This window comes from Panthera pardus, unplaced genomic scaffold, assembly GCF_024362965.1.
Source record: "Panthera pardus isolate Hobbes unplaced genomic scaffold, ASM2436296v1 HiC_scaffold_17, whole genome shotgun sequence".
Taxonomy (NCBI): Eukaryota; Metazoa; Chordata; class Mammalia; order Carnivora; family Felidae; genus Panthera; species Panthera pardus.
The window spans coordinates 150,072,387-150,088,088 of record NW_026526732.1 but is presented as its reverse complement, the minus strand read 5'-3'; the positions used below and the strand labels follow the sequence as shown (position 1 = coordinate 150,088,088).

Below are 15,702 nucleotides of genomic sequence, written 5' to 3'. Positions count from 1 at the left end.
TATTCCTTAGGTTTTCATTCACAACCACAGGCAGTGCACGAACACTGGTGAAGGGCGTTTTCACTGCACTAAATACATGCCACTTTGAAGGAATTGATGGTTGCATACTATGGTCGAAATATACTGCATTAATGATATTTTCTGTATTCTTGATGCTCTGACATTTGTGACTCCCATCACTGAGGAGACACTCTCTGTCCCCTGGCTGGACAATTCTTAGAGACAGCTAAGTGCTTGCCCCGGAGCATGCCTTTCCTTTGCAAACTCAACAATCCAGATGCCACATTCTGAACCATCTCTCTGTCAGGCGCATACACTCCAGGAGGCAATATTCCTCTGCTCCAAAGACCCAGGGTCAGCTACCAGCCTTCTAGAGAGAACTCCCATCCCCCAGAGCCCACCAATAACGTTATTCAGACTGGTCAGTTCTAAACCGTCTCCCCAGCCCCTCCTTCCCTTTCTCAAGGAAAACACAATCAAGGCTCTGAACCATGCTTTCTTCCTCTCCTTCTGCCCCCACTTGGCCCTGTGTGGTGTGCCCTGCCCCTCCCCTCGGGAAATGTAAGTGATAAAAGAAATCTTCCCGCAGTGGCATCAGCCTCTCCAGCTGTCACTTAGTCCCCTTGATAAACAAAGGCCCAGGCACTATCATATACAGTAGCAAACTGTACTTCTATGTGCTGCTTTGTGTTGAGGATTGTCTGGGACTCACAGAGCTATGGAATGAAGATCATTTTAAAATACAAAAGCTTGGGGCACCTGGGTGGCTCAGTCGGTTGAGCGTCCGACTTCAACTCAGGTCACGATCTCGCGGTCCGTGAGTTCGAGCCCCGCGTCGGGCTCTGGGCTGATGGTTCAGAGCCTGGAGCCTGCTTCCGATTCTGTGTCTCCCTCTCTCTCTGCCCCTCCCCCGTTCATGCTCTGTCTCTCTCTGCCTCAAAAATAAATTTAAAAAAAAAAAAACGTTAAAAAAATACAAAAGCTCTACGCCATGGTTTGGGAAAGTGAAAATTACAGCTTTAGTTATTGCAAGGCTATGAAAACAAATGTATCTAGGAAGGATAAAAACACTACTTTGACAGATTAGATTTGGATCATTCAGTGGTGACCAAGATGATGGTTAATAAACAAAAAGCAAACAGGCCTCTGTGAGATTCTCTAGCTGGTGCCTCAGGCACAGGTGCCCCAGGTTTCAAGAGGAAACCATTGTTTCTCTACCAACCATCCCGAAGCCAGCTCAGTCTCTGACATCAAATTCCCTGGGACGAAGTTTCCTTCTAAAACAGTGCAGGAGGTTATTTCCTTCCCTGTGCAGAAGCTTTTTATGTGGATGTAGTCCCAGTAGTTTATTTGTGCTTTGGTTTCCCTTGCCTCAGGGAACACATCTAGAAAGAAGTTGTTACTGCCCATGTCAAAGAAATTAGCGTGTGTGTTCTCCTCCAGGATTTTTATGGGTTCAGGCCATTTTGGCCTTTAATCCATTTTGCATTTATTTTTGTGTATGGTGTGAGAAGTGGTCCCTATTCTTTCTTTTGCGTGTTGCCTTCCTGATGAGAGTACCTGGTGATGTATGGAATTGTTGAATCACTTTGTTGTACTCGGAAACTAATATAACACTGTATGTTATCTGACTGGAATTTAAATAAAAACAATGAATAAATAAGTAAATAAATAGGTAAGTCAGTCAGTCAGTCAGTCCAGGGAGAGAGATAAGGGGTTAGAGGAAGGGAGTCCAGTTCAGGGGGGTGGGGGAGGGGGTGTTTCCAGGAAGGAAAGTGAGGAGAAAGGGCTGAGCCCAGTGTGCTGTCTCTACCTGGCATCTTCAGAAAGTCCCTGGATCAGAACTCAGAGAAACAGTGTGACAAAGAGAGTTCCCTGCAAGAGGAGAGGGGTCAGGGCCCAGTCCCTTGTCCCCAAGAGGGTGTGGCTCTCAGGGTGGAAGGTGCAAGGGCACAGAGGCAGGGAAGCCTAGTGTTGGGAGTCCCCATCTCCCCTGGTTTCACTTCTCCCTGTCACAGCCTGTGTCAGGTCCCCCTGTCTGGGATTCATGAAGGCGCCCCTGTTCACACTCCCATTGCCTGTCTGGTTTCTAGAGAAGACTATCATATCAACTTCACCGCGTTCCCTGGCCTGTCCTGGCCACAGACAGGCTGGGACTTAGATTCTCCCAGGGGATGGGGATCCTGGGGCCTTGAACCTGCCTCCTGGTGCTTTCAGGGGCCTGGCCATGACCCTGACCTGGGCCAGTGAGTGTGAGGTCAGAAGGAAAGAGCCTGTTATGTGTAGGAGCAAAGGGACCGCCTGGCGGGGACGCTGGACCACTGGGGAAGGGGGGCACCGCCCCCACTCCACACCCCCACCCACCCCTGGCCAGGCCTGGGCCATCCTCCCCTTGAGTCCTTCTGCGACTCCGCCCTGCCTCTCCGCCCCCCCCCCACCCCCCCCCCACCCCCCGTGGAGTGCCCCTCGCCCTGCCTTCCCGGCTGCCTCCATCTGGGACCCGGCTCCGGGCCTGGAGGAGGGTCGGGCGGGGTCTCAGCCCCTTTGTGCCCACAGTTCCCACTCCCTGAGGTGTTTCCACACCGCGGTGTCCCGGACTGGTCGCTCTGTACGTTTCGGTGGGCCAAGTGGACCACACGCATTTCCTGCGATTCCACAGCGACGCCGCGAGTCCGAGGGTAGAGCTGTGGGCGCCGTGGGTGGAGCAGGAGGGACACAGTTTGGGACGAGCAGACGGAGATCGCCAAGGTGCACGCACAGACCTCGCGACCTAACCTGCACACCGCCCTCCGCCACTACGACCAGAGCGAGTCCTGTGAATGACCCGGGCCAGGGTCCAGGTGACGAGTCCCTGAATCCCCCTTGGACCTGCTGAGGTCTCTCTGAGCTCCGGGTCCGAGATTCACCCCGAGGCCAGGAGACCTTCGCGGCCCCCACCCAGGATGAGCCCGCGGGGATTCACTCGGATTTTATCTAGTTTCTGGGTCTTTGACCAATCACTGCGGGTAGGTATCCTGAGGAGTGAGGCCAGGAGAGCCTGGCTGCAGGGCTGGGGGGTGGGGGACGACTGCGGGGGGGGGGGGGGGGGAGGGGGAAGGGGGGAGGCTAGCTAGCTAGTCGGCGGGGATGCCCGCGAGGCTGGGTGAGAGAGTGGGCGGGGCCAGGGTCTCACCTTCCAAGGGACTTCTGGCTGCAACTTAGGGTTCGATGCGAACCACCTCGGCAGGTGTGAGCAATTCGCTAGGAGGGCGCCGATTACAGCTCCCTGAAGGAGGACCTGCACTCCTGGAGGGCAGCGGAGGAGGCGGCTCGGATCCTGGGCGCCAGTGGGAGGCGGCCTGAGCAGCCGAGCACTACCGGGTGTTACCTGCAGAGGGAGTGCGTGCAGGGGCTCCGCCTGTACCTAGAGAAAGGGAAAGAGACCTTGTAGGAAGCAGGTATGTGGGGCTGCCAGGCCTCCTGATCTCCCCTGGGGCAGGTGCTGTACCTCCTACTGGCCCCACCGAAAGGGAGGAAAATAGGATTGACACCAGAATTCTTCCCTGTCCCCCTCCTTGGGTCCTGAGGGTGAGGAGTTCCCCTGGGTTTTCGGATCCTGTGTCAGAGAGAGACTGGCTCGCAGGACCCATCCTTCTCTCAGGACAGAGAGGATCCAGTCTCTGTGGAGATGGAGAGACATATCTCTGAAAGAATTCAATAGCAGGTTTCCTTGACCCTGGTATTCACCTTGGGCACCCCCGGGTGACGTCCTCCCTCAGGCCTTGCTCTCTGTCCCATGCCCAATTTCATTGGAGGGCTGACTCCAGCTGTTTTGAGCCACTGGGCCTCCTCTACCAGGTCAGGACTAGAAGTCTCTGTTCCCTCACTCAGGGACCCTGAGCCTCCTCCCCTAGGCTGTCTTACTTACCCTGCCTCCAGACCTTCCCAAGGGATGGGAAGTTATCCCAGATCCTGGAGCTCAGGCTGGGATGTGAGTCTTGCACTCCCCTGCCCACCCCATTGTCCTCTCCATTCTCAGCATGGTCACATGAGTGCTGCTTCGGTGGCCCCCGGGGGACGATGCAAAGTTCCTAAAGTCTCTGACCCTTCTCCTCAGATCCTCCACAGACACATGTGACCTGCCACCCCATCTCTGACCATGAGGGGACCCTGAAGTGAAGGGCTGTGGGCTTCTACCGGACAGAGATTACTGTGACCTGGCAGCGTGATGGGGAGGACCTGACCCAGGACACGGAGCTTGTGGACACCAGGACTGCCGAGCCGGGACCTTCCAGAAATGGGTGGCTGTAGTGGTGCCTTCCGGGAAAGGAGCAGAGATACACGTGCCTGTGTAGCATGGGAGGCTGAAGGATCCCGTCAGCCTGAGATGGAGTAAGAAGGGGGATGAAGGGGTGGATTCTATCCACAGACAGCAGAATACACGACACCTTCTGTAGACCTTCAGTGGCATCACAGCTGAGGCCCAGGGGTCAGAACTCTCACCTTCCCTTTCGTTCCCGGAGCCCCCGCGTCACTCCAACATGCCCATCATGGGAATCATTGCTGGTCTGGCTGTCCTTGGATCTGTGGTCACTGGACCTGGGACCTGGAGGAGGAAGAGCTCCAGCAGGGAAAGGGGTGAGGTCAGAGTTTTCTTGCACCAGGTTGCGGGGAGAGTGGTGGGGGGAGGGGGGAGGGGTTCAAGCCATATGTAATTTTCAGTGTCTTGCCTCAGTCCTGAGAGGCACCATCCACACACATGTGCTTACCCAGTTGGACCCTATTTGCTAATGCTCTTTCAAAAATCACACCTGAAAAAGAGACAAAACATTCACCTCGATGCTTCTGGTGATGGGACCTGATTCCCAGCAGTCACAGGACAGAGGGGAGGCTCTGCTGCACACAGACCTCCAGGAGGCTTTGATCTAGTTTCCACATGTCCTCTTACCATGCATACTTTACCATGCATACTTTCAGACCACAGTGCTATGAAGCTTGAAATCAACCACAGGAAGAAGTCTGGAAAACCTCCAATAGCATGGAGGTTAAAGAACACCCTACTAAAGAATAAATGGGTCAACCAGGCAATTAGAGAAGAAATTAAGAAATATATGGAAACAAACAAAAATGAAAATACAACAATCCAAATGCTTTGGGATGCAGGGAAGGCAGTCCTGAGAGGAAAATACATTGCAATCCAGGCCCATCTCAAGAAACAAGAAAAATCCCAAATACAAAATCTAACAGCACACCTAAAGGAACTAGAAGCAGAACAGCAAAGACACCCCAAACCAGCAGAAGAAGAGAAATAATAAAGATCAGAGCAGAAATAAACAGTATAGACTCTAAAAAACTGTAGAGCAGATCAATGAAACCAAGAGTTGGTTTTTCGAAAAATAAACAAAATTGACAAACCTCTACCCAGGCTTCTCAAAAAGAAAAGGGAGATGACCCAAATAGATAAAATCATGAATGAAAATGGAATGATTACAACCAATCCCTCAGAAATACAAGCAATTACCAGGGAAGACTATGAAAAATTATATGCCAACAAACTGGACAACCTGGAAGAAATGGACAAATTCCTAATCACCTACACACTTCCAAAACTCAAACAGGAAGAAATACAAAACTTGAACAGACCCATAACCAGCAAAGAAATTGAATCACTTATCAAAAATCTCCCAACAAATAAGAGTCCAGGACCAGATGGCTTCCCAGGGGAGTTCTACCAACATTTAAAGCAGAGATAATACCTAACCTTCTCAAGCTGTTCCAAAAAATAGAAAGGGAAGAAAAACTTCCAGACTCATTCCATGAAGCCAGCATTACTTTGATTCCCAAACCAGACAGAGACCCAGCAAAAAAAGAGAACTACAGGCCAATATCCCTGATGAATATGGATGCAAAAATTCTCAATAAGATACTAGCAAATCGAATTCAACAGCATATGAAAAGAATTATTCACCATGATCAAGTGGGATTCATTCCTGGGCTGCAGGGCTGGCTCAGCATTTGCCAATCAATCATGTGATACATCACATTAATAAAGGAAAAGATAAGAACCATATGATCCTGTCAATCAATGCAGAAAAAGGTATTTGACAAAATTCAGCATCCTTTCTTAATAAAAACCCTCGAGAAAGTCGGGATAGAAGGAACATACTTAAAGATCATAAAAGCCATTCATGAAAAGCCCACAGCTAATATCATCCTCAATGGGGAAAAACTGAGAGCTTTCCCCCTGAGATCAGGAACACGACACGGATGTCCACTCTCACTGCTGTTGTTTAACATGGTGTTGGAATCAGCAATCAGACAACAAAAGGAAATCAAAGGCATCCAAATTGGCAAAGATGAAGTCAAGCCTTTCACTTTTTGCAGATGAAATGATATTATACATGGAAAACCCAATAGACTCCACCCAAAGTCTGCTAGAACTGATACATGAATTTAGCAAAGTTGCAGGATAGAAAATCAATGTACAGAAATCAGTTGCATTCTTATATGCTAACAATGAAACAACGGAAAGACAAATAAAGAAACTGATCCCATTCAGAATTGCACCAAGAAGCCTAAAATACCTAGGAATAAATCTAACCAAAGATGTAAAAGATCTGTATGCTGAAAACTATAGAAAGCTTATGAAGGAAATTGAAGAAGATATAAAGAAATGGAAAAACATTCCATGCTCATGGATTGGAAGAATAAATATTGTGAAAATGTCAATACTACCCAAAGCTATCTACACATTCAATGCAATCCCAATCAAAATTGCACCAGCATTCTTCTCGAAACTAGAACAAGCAATCCTAAAATTTGTATGGAACCACAATGACCCCGAATAGCCAAACTAATTTTGAAGAAAAAGACCAAAGCAGGAGGCATCACAATCCCAGACTTTAGTTTCTACTACAAAGCTGTAATCATCAAGACAGCATGGTATTGGCACAAAACAGACACACAGACCAATGGAATAGAATAGAAACCCCCGAATTAAACCCACAAAAATATGGCCAACTCATCTTTGACAAAGCAGGAAAGAATATCCAATGGAAAAAAGACAGTCTCTTTAACAAATGGTGCTGGGAGAACTGGACAGCAACATGCAGAAGGTCAAAACTAGACCACTTTGTCACACCATTCACAAAAATAAACTCAAAATGGATAAAGGACCTGAATGTGAGACAGGAAACCATCAAAACCCTAGAGGAGAAAGCAGGACAAAACCTCTCTGACCTCAGCCACAGCAGTTTCTTACTTGACACATCCCCAAAGGCAAGGGAATTAAAAGCAAAGATGAACTATTGGGACCTCATGAAGATAAAAATCTTCTGCACTGCAAAGGAAACAACCAACAAAACTAAAAGGCAACCAACGGAATGGAAAAAGATATTTGCAAATGACATATCAGACAAAGGGCTAGTATCCAAACTCTATAAAGAGCTCACCAAACTCCACACCCAAAAAACAAATAATCCACTGAAGAAATGGGCAGAAAACACGAATAGACACTTCTCTAAAGAAGACATCCAGATGGCCAACAGGCACATGAAAAGATGCTCAACATCGCTCCTCATCAGGGAAATACAAATCAAAACCACATGCAGATATCACCTCACGCCAGTCAGAGTGGCTAAAATGAACAAATCAGGAGACTATAGATGTTGGCGAGGACGTGGAGAAACGGGAACCCTCTTGCACTGTTGGTGGGAAAGCAAACTGGTGCAGCCTCTCTGGAAAACAGTGTAGAGGTTCCTCAAAAAATTAAAAATAGATCTACCCTATGACCCAGCAATAGCACTGCTAGGAATTTAGCCAAGGGATACAGGAGTGCTGATGCATAGGGGCACTTGTACCCTAATGTTTATAGCAGCACTTTCAACAATAGCCAAATTATGGAAAGAGCCTAAATGTCCATCAACTGATGAATAGATAAAGAAGTTGTGGTTTATATACACAATGGAATACTATGTGGCAATGAGAAAGAATTAAATAAGCCCTTTTGTAGCAACGTGGATGGAACTGGAGAGTGTTATGCTAAGTGAAATAAGTCATACAGAGAAAGACAGGTACCATATGTTTTCACTCTTATGTGGATCCTGAAAAATTTAACAGAAGTCCATGGGGGAGGGGGAAAAAAAAGAGGTTAGAGAGGGAGACAGCCAAAGCATAAGAGACTCTTAAAAACTGAGAACAAACTGATGGTTGATGGGGGATGGGAGGGAGGGGAGGGTTGGTGATGGCTATTGAGGAGGGCACCTTTTGGGATGAGCACTGGGTGTTGTATGGAAACCAATCTGACAATAAATTTCAATTAAAAAAAAAAGAAAATGGTAATAAAGTGCCTCAGCAATGCTTCCAAAAAAAAAAAAGAAAGAAAAGAAAGGCCGGGCAGTAGAAGAGAAAATAGATTCGACACTCCCTGGTGCACACCTTGGGGAAGGACCTGCGTGGTGGTGGTGGTTCTGGGAGGAGGGCAGGTCATATCTCCAAGGAGGGTTAGAGGGAGACTTCCAGACCAGGACGGGCAGGCTGGGAGAAGGCCGGCTGTGTGGAAAGCCTTGTGCTGACCACGTGGCTGGACAGCCAGTTTGGAGACCAGATGTCAGGAGTGGGGCCCATTGAGGTCATGGAACTAAAGGATGGGGTTAGGGCCAAGGATAAAGGCAGCGGGACCTCGAGCAGTTTTCTGGTTGGTGGGGGAGAGGGGAAGGCAAGAGCCAGCAGGGGAGACTAGTGCTGAGGGTCTGGGAAGGGGGACTGAATGTTTCAGAACAAACTTGAATCAGAGGCTGACAGGAGAGGAGGGGACTTGAGCCAAGAGCCAGGAGGAGTGGGTGCTGATGGCAGGGCCCCAGGGGAGGAGCTCCTGAGAGAGGAGAGCTTAGTGAGGGCCCAGCATGTGGGCAAGGGGTGTGAACAGGCATGGGGCCATAGGGGAGGGGTGCAGAGGGACCAGGGAGACTGGGATTCCTGCGCACAGGGAGAGTGGAGGCCACAAGGGAGTGAGGGTGGGATGAAGGAGAGGGGACAGGGCAGTGCGGGTGTTGGCGCAGGGTGGAGGAGGGCCAAGGTTAGGTGCCTGCACTGGAGGGGAGGGAGGAGGAGGGGCGCCAAGACAGGGGACAAGTCTGGACAAGGCTCTGAGCACCATGCCACTGCGCTCCCCTTGGTGATGGCAGGAGGACAGTGGGAGTGAGAGTCTGGGCAAAAGACTCCTCAGAAAATTAGCATACACTGGAAGTCTTAGCTTCAGCAATGAGACAACAAAATGAAACAAAAGGCATCCAAATTGGCAAGGAAGTACTCAAACTTTCACTCTTCTCAGAAGACATAGTACTGTGTGTAGAAAACTCGAAAGATTCCACCAAAAAATTGCTAGAACTAACACATGAATTCAGCAAAATAGCAGATTGTCTAATCAATGTACAGAAATCTGCTGCATTTGTAAACATGAAAAACAAGGTAGAAAAAAAACAAACAAAGAATCAATCCTATTTGGGGTTGCACCAAAAACAGTAAGATACCTAGGGATAAACCTAACTAAAGAGGAAAAAGTTCTGGGCTCTGATAACTATAGAACACTTATGAAAGAAATTGAAGAAGACACAAAGAAATGGAAAAGCACTCCATGCTCATGGATTAGAACAAACATTGTTAAAATGTCTATCCTCCCCAAAGCAATCTATACATTTAATGCAATCCCTATCGAAATACCACCAGCATTTTTCACAGAGCTAGGACAAATAACCCTAAAATTTGTATGGAACCACAAAATACCTGACCGAATAGCCAAAGCAACTCTGAAAAACAAAAAATAGGAGGCATCACGATTCCAGATTTAAAGCTACATTACAAAGCACTAGTCATCAAGACAGATTTCTGCGAGCATGTGGAGAAAGGGGAACCCTCTTGCAGTGTTGGTGGGAATGTAAACTGGTGTAGCCACTCTGGAGAACAGTATGGAGATTCCTGAGAAAACTAATAATAGAAACATTCTATGATCCAGCAATTGCAGTACCAGGCATTTACGCAAAGGGTACAAAATACGTATTTGTACATAAAACACCCCAATGTTTATAGCAGCATTATCAACAATAGCTAAATGATAGAGAGAGCCCAAATGTCCATCTACTGATGAATGGATAAAAAAAGAGGTGGTATACACGCACACGCACGTGCACACACGCGCACACACACACACACACACATATATAATGGAATATGTATGATTTATCCTCAAGAAATCTCCACATGCATTTGAAGAGAATGTGTATTCTGTTGATGGCTGGAATGTTCAATAAATGTCAGATTTGTACTATTGGTTTACAGTATGGCTCAAGTCTTCTTTATGTTTATTGATCTCTGCATAGATGTTCTATCCATTATGGAAAGTGATATATTGCAGTTTCTGACTATTACAGTTGTATTATCTGTTTCTCAACTTCTGTCTGTTTTGTTTTCATGTATTTGGTGCTGAGGTGACAATATATTCAGAATTGTTTCATCCTTCTGATAGTTTGACTCTTTTATCACTATAAAATGTTGCTGTCTCTCTTTACTAGCAATTTTCCTTTATGTCATATACATAATATTTATTCACATAACTTATATATTTATCGCATATGCTGGTCATGTTATATTTTATGTCCTATGAATGCAATATTGAAATTTTATGACCTTCTTTTTACTACCTATTCTCTCTAAAGTTACTCAATCACAGTCTATTCCCGTTTGTACTTTACATTTCATGCTACGAGTTTCTCTTTTTCTTTGGGCAATTCTTTGTGTACATTTTTTGACACACAGGTTAAATGTAGATTTGTCTAGAGAAATCTGTTTCTTTCTTATAAATTTGAGTCAATATCAATCCAGAACAATAATAAACTGAACTAATGACTAGAAGGTATTTTGGCCCCAAATAAACGCAAATTTGGACTACAAATCACAGAAGTGTTAGTCTGTGATTGGAAATTCTTTGAAGTAGCTGTTTGCTCACTTTGTGTTAGCTCCAAGCAAACCTCCTTAGAATAATTTCTTCTTACTCTTGAAGATAGAGTTGATGTGATTCGTGTCACCCTTTCCTGAGGACATGAATCTACGAATCTTTTGTTCCCATATTTTCAGGGAGGGATGTTTCTCATGAAATAGAATGAGCTCTGGGCATTATTTCCTGTCTATTCAGTTCATGAGCCTGAGAAGCAAGCTAAGATTTTCTAGATTTGAAATACACCTTAAGTATCAGAGCAGCCATCATCCCTGGCTTTTTGCCCATTATTATATTTTGGCCTAAATGATTATTATTCTTTTGATTGTTTTTTGGGGTCATATACATACACATCACCCAAATATATATATAATATATACATATGTATATATAATACACACACACACACACACACACATATATATATATAATCATGATTAGTTGTTTTTATAGGAAGAGTCAGCCTTAAAACTTAGTCTACTGTGTTACTGGAAGAGGATCCCCATTCACAATTGTTTCATTTCTGAGATTTATCCAGCACCAGACGAGGTGGTAGAATACAAGTCTACCTAAACCAGTGGTGATCTGTGTCTTCTGTGAGCCAGCTCTGGTCTGTGAATGTGCATCAGCCCACAAACAGAGACAGAAATGAAAGTGAAACCTTATCCTGTCTCAGACTGGCAATCAACACAAAAATAAGCCTGTATATCGTCATTGGATCTGCTAAGAACAGTTTGATTACTAGCTGTTCGTGGACCAGACGTGGATGAGCACAGTGTCTAACCTAGAATGATTTTTTAGACTTTTGTGAGGGTCACATAAAACCTGGTAAATTTTGGATACTGTCCCCAGAAATATGGGCATGTACAAAGAAATATGAAGTGTCAGTGTATGTATAAGGATCATCTGAAGTGTTACAGATCTGGATTACTTAATCCTAGGAAGAGACAAAGGCTGGAGAAGACATTTTGAACAATCACTTCATCACCCGACAGTGCTACTCCACTTACTTGTGAGAACTGGAGTAGAGAAAAGCTGGATCCCATAATAACGATCAAGGGAAAAAGTTGAAAGATGCCATTTTTTAGTCGCTCCTTCCTCCAATCTGACCTGAGTGCCTACAGTGTATCATATCAAGTTGTAGTCTGAAATCTCCGCTCCAAATGTTGTAATTTGTCATTCTTTTCCCATTCTGGGCCTCCAGTTTCCATGCCCAGAACTAGTACCCTCTTCCCACATAAAAGATTTCCACATTTAAAAATCTTGAGGGGCGCCTGGGTGGCTCAGTCGGTTGGGCGGCCGACTTCGGCTCAGGTCATCATCTCGCGGTCCGTGAGTTCGAGCCCCGCGTCGGGCTCTGTGCTGACAGCTCAGAGCCTGGAGCCTGTTTCAGATTCTGTGTCTCCCTCTGTCTCTGACCCTCCCCGGTTCATGCTCTGTCTCTCCCTGTCTCAAAAATAAATAAAATGTTAAAAAAAAAAAAATTTAAAAAAAAAATCTTGACTGAGGGCAGAGACCATGGAAAGGAGAACCCATTTTGCCAAACAGTCTTGCATTAGACGTGGCATGAAACTTCACAGGCACGTGACCACCTGCCAGACTCTGCCTCAGGATATGTGACAGATAGGCTTGGACAGCACTACATGGCATTTGGCACAGGTGTTTGAGTGACAGTGGTGTCATGCAGTTGCAAGGGGCAGCAGCAACAGCAGTCTCAGCCTCCGGATCCAGTGTCCTATGTCAGGGGACTCTGTTGTGATGGTGACATCTATACCCAGGAGCAGGGCCCTGGCTATAAGTGAGCCTCCCCCTCGGGTCCATTGTGGATTCTGTTCCCATCTGTGTAGCCTCAAGCCTGGTGTGTGACATTCCTTGAAATAGAACAAGGCCCCACATTCTCTCTCATCCAAGTCTCTGTAACTGTACATATGTATCCCAAAGAGTCAGAAGTCAATAGAGGGAATAGCTTCAGAGAGCATGATTTCAGACGTTTTTTTCCAGTTTTACTGAGATATAACTGACATACACCATTGTGTCAGTTTAAGGCTACGATCTCTTGATTTGATACGTTTCTATGCTGCAAAATGCTTACAACCAGAGCATTAGCCTAGACCTGCACCTTGTCACATAGTTACCATTTCCTTCTGTGTGGGGCAAACATTTAAGATCTACACTCTTGTTATCTCAGAGATTTTATGTTGAGCTGATAACCACATCCTCAATCTGCCACCTGGCTCTGCCCCCTGGGAGAGAAAATATGTATCTCCCAGCAGGTCTTGCATTTTTCTTCCTAGAAAAAACAACATGTAAATGTGGATGTAAGACCCCTTCCCACAATGAGGGCTCTCATCAGTGACTTCACTGCAACTCTATCTGGTGGAACCCCAGGATTGCTCATGGGTTCGTTACAAAACACTGAGGCCTCTCTCCACATACCATGTTAGAGTGTTGGGCATGGGCCCAGGAATCACTACTTAATAAGCCCCACAGGAGAGGCTGAGGCACAGCCACGTGGGAACACTTCATTATGTGCTTGCTGCTCAGTGTGTGATCTGAAGACCAGAAGCAGCACCAACCTTGTTATAAACCCAGAATCTCACACTCTACTCCAGACTGTCTAGCTCTTCATAAGTCCAGGAAATTTGTGTGCACACTGAAGGCTGGGTCTCCCTGGAGTGTGTGTCTTCTAGGTGCAGAACCAGAACTGTGCAGTGTGCTCTAGGTTTGCTCTGATCTGCTTGCTTAGTGCTGACAAGTCCAGGATTTGGTCCTGATCCTCTCTCTTTTATGGCCATCATCCCCTTGGTGACCTCATCTATGCTGAAGTCTCTAAACATCATTTATATGGTGTCACCTCCATATCTATTTCTCCAACCTAGATATTTCTCCCACCCTGCACTCTATCTCCAGCTGGAACTTTGCTTGCATTTCTAATAATCTCAGATTCGACATTCCTAAATTGGGTGCCTGTGATGCAGCTTCCCCAAATGTCCTACTTCCAAAATCTTCCCTGTTTGATTGGAAGACACCGCTCCTTTCTTCTTGCAGTCTGAAGTATTGGATGCTGTCCTTGATTCCCCGTTGTCACAACCCAGAAGTAATACATTAGACCATGCTGCAAAGTTTATCTTTAAATGTATCCAGAACACACACACACACACACACACACACACACAATAACAAGAGTACAGTCACTTCCTGTTATTTTCTCTCCTCAAACCCAAAATAAATCCAACATTCTCCCCTCGTGGAAACTGCACTGGCTTCCTACACTTTCCCTACTGGTCTCCCGCCCTTCACCTCTCGATTCTGCGCAGCAGCAAACAGATGCTGCTAAGACAAGTAGTACTACGTGGACCATCTGATCTAAACCATCCGGTGACTCCACATGTTACTCAGAGAAAACCCAAAAGCATTCTAATCCTAAGGCCTAGATATCTGACCACATTTACATGCTCTCTGCTCCAGCCACAGTGGCCTCTCATCCTTCCTTGAACAAGGACACGCTCCTGCCCTAGTGCGTGTGCCTGGAGGTTCCCCTGCTTGAAAAAACTCCCTGAGACATGCTCTTCAACAATTCCTTGTGTCCTGCACATCTCTCAGAGGTCACCTTCCCAGTGAGGCTCACACTTACCACCGTAGAAAAGTAGCCATCTTCCTTGTCCCCGCACAGGTAACTCTCTGGATCACCTTCTTCAAAGCACCTACCAATTCCAATTTATTTTTGTATTCTTTATTTTTTTGATGTTTATTTATATTTGAGACAAGGGAGACAGAGCACAAGTGGGGGAGGGGCAGAGAGAGAGGGAGACACAGAATCTGAAACAGCCTCCAGGCTCTGAGCTGTCAGCACAGAGCCCCATGTGGGGCTCGAACCCATGAACCATGAGATCATGACCTGAGCCGAAGTCAGAGGCTTAACCGACTGAGTAGCTTGGTCCTTTTCCTCCTGTGGAAGAAAATAGCATGTTAGACACCTGGGACAGCTGGGCCATGAGATCCTAGAGCAACCTCCTAGTCCTACTTTTATTACCTCATCATGCCCACATACCAAGAATTACAAAACATAAATTCCTATCAGGATTCTCATTTTCAGTAGGGAAGTAAGGTGTCAGTACTCAGTCCAACATGATGTAAAGTGTAAACACTTTCCTTATTTACCACATTTATACAATATACACTTGACTCTGAATTACACTGGTTTGAACTGGGCACATCCACCGTTATGTGGACTTATTTACAATAAGTGCTGTCAATGCAGTTTCTCTTATGGTTTCTTACTATTTTCTCCAGCTTAATTTATTATAAGAATACATGTTACATATCCATGTAACGTACAAACCATGTGTTAAATGACTGTTCCTGTTTTCAGTAAGGCTTCTTATCAACAATACGTTATGGTGGTAGTATTTAAGTTTTAGGGGAGTCAAAAGTTATATTTGGATTTCTGACTGCTCAAAGGGGTCATTGCCCTCAGTCCCCACATTGTTCCAAGGTCAAGTAGAGTCTGTCCCTCACCCCTAGGACATATTCTCCACAAGACCAGCACGTTTGCCTCTTCTTACTTACTGAGGTGTCCTAGATGAAAAAACAGCGGGTCCTGCACGTGGCACACGACATTATCAGTGGAACGATTGGTCAGCGGAGAGGACCTCTGTCTTCTGGATGAGCCTCAGGCACAGCCGGTTCGTGGCAGCTCCCGCACAAAGTGCCCCCACCTCACCATCAGTGCC

The 15,702-nt window shown here is 46.2% G+C and overlaps 2 protein-coding genes, 1 long non-coding RNA gene and 1 pseudogene across 3 annotated transcripts in view; 1 reads left to right on the top strand and 3 right to left on the bottom strand.

Annotated features, from left to right (window-relative positions):
- Positions 1 to 15,702, bottom strand: part of LOC128777755 (class I histocompatibility antigen, Gogo-B*0103 alpha chain-like) — a 345,882-nt gene that overhangs the window by 268,558 nt on the left and 61,622 nt on the right. The window lies entirely within an intron of this gene.
- LOC109261320 (DLA class I histocompatibility antigen, A9/A9 alpha chain-like) overlaps positions 1 to 15,702 on the top strand; it is a 144,029-nt gene that overhangs the window by 112,530 nt on the left and 15,797 nt on the right. The gene's annotated exons all lie outside the window — the stretch shown is intronic.
- LOC109261985 (DLA class I histocompatibility antigen, A9/A9 alpha chain-like) overlaps positions 1 to 15,702 on the bottom strand; it is a 288,568-nt pseudogene that overhangs the window by 268,558 nt on the left and 4,308 nt on the right.
- On the bottom strand, positions 2,610 to 4,917 carry LOC128777758 (uncharacterized). The gene is made up of 3 exons (XR_008423118.1): positions 4,483 to 4,917; positions 3,173 to 4,361; positions 2,610 to 2,795 (listed from the first exon to the last, which is right to left on the bottom strand). It is a non-coding gene; the product is annotated as an uncharacterized LOC128777758 (long non-coding RNA).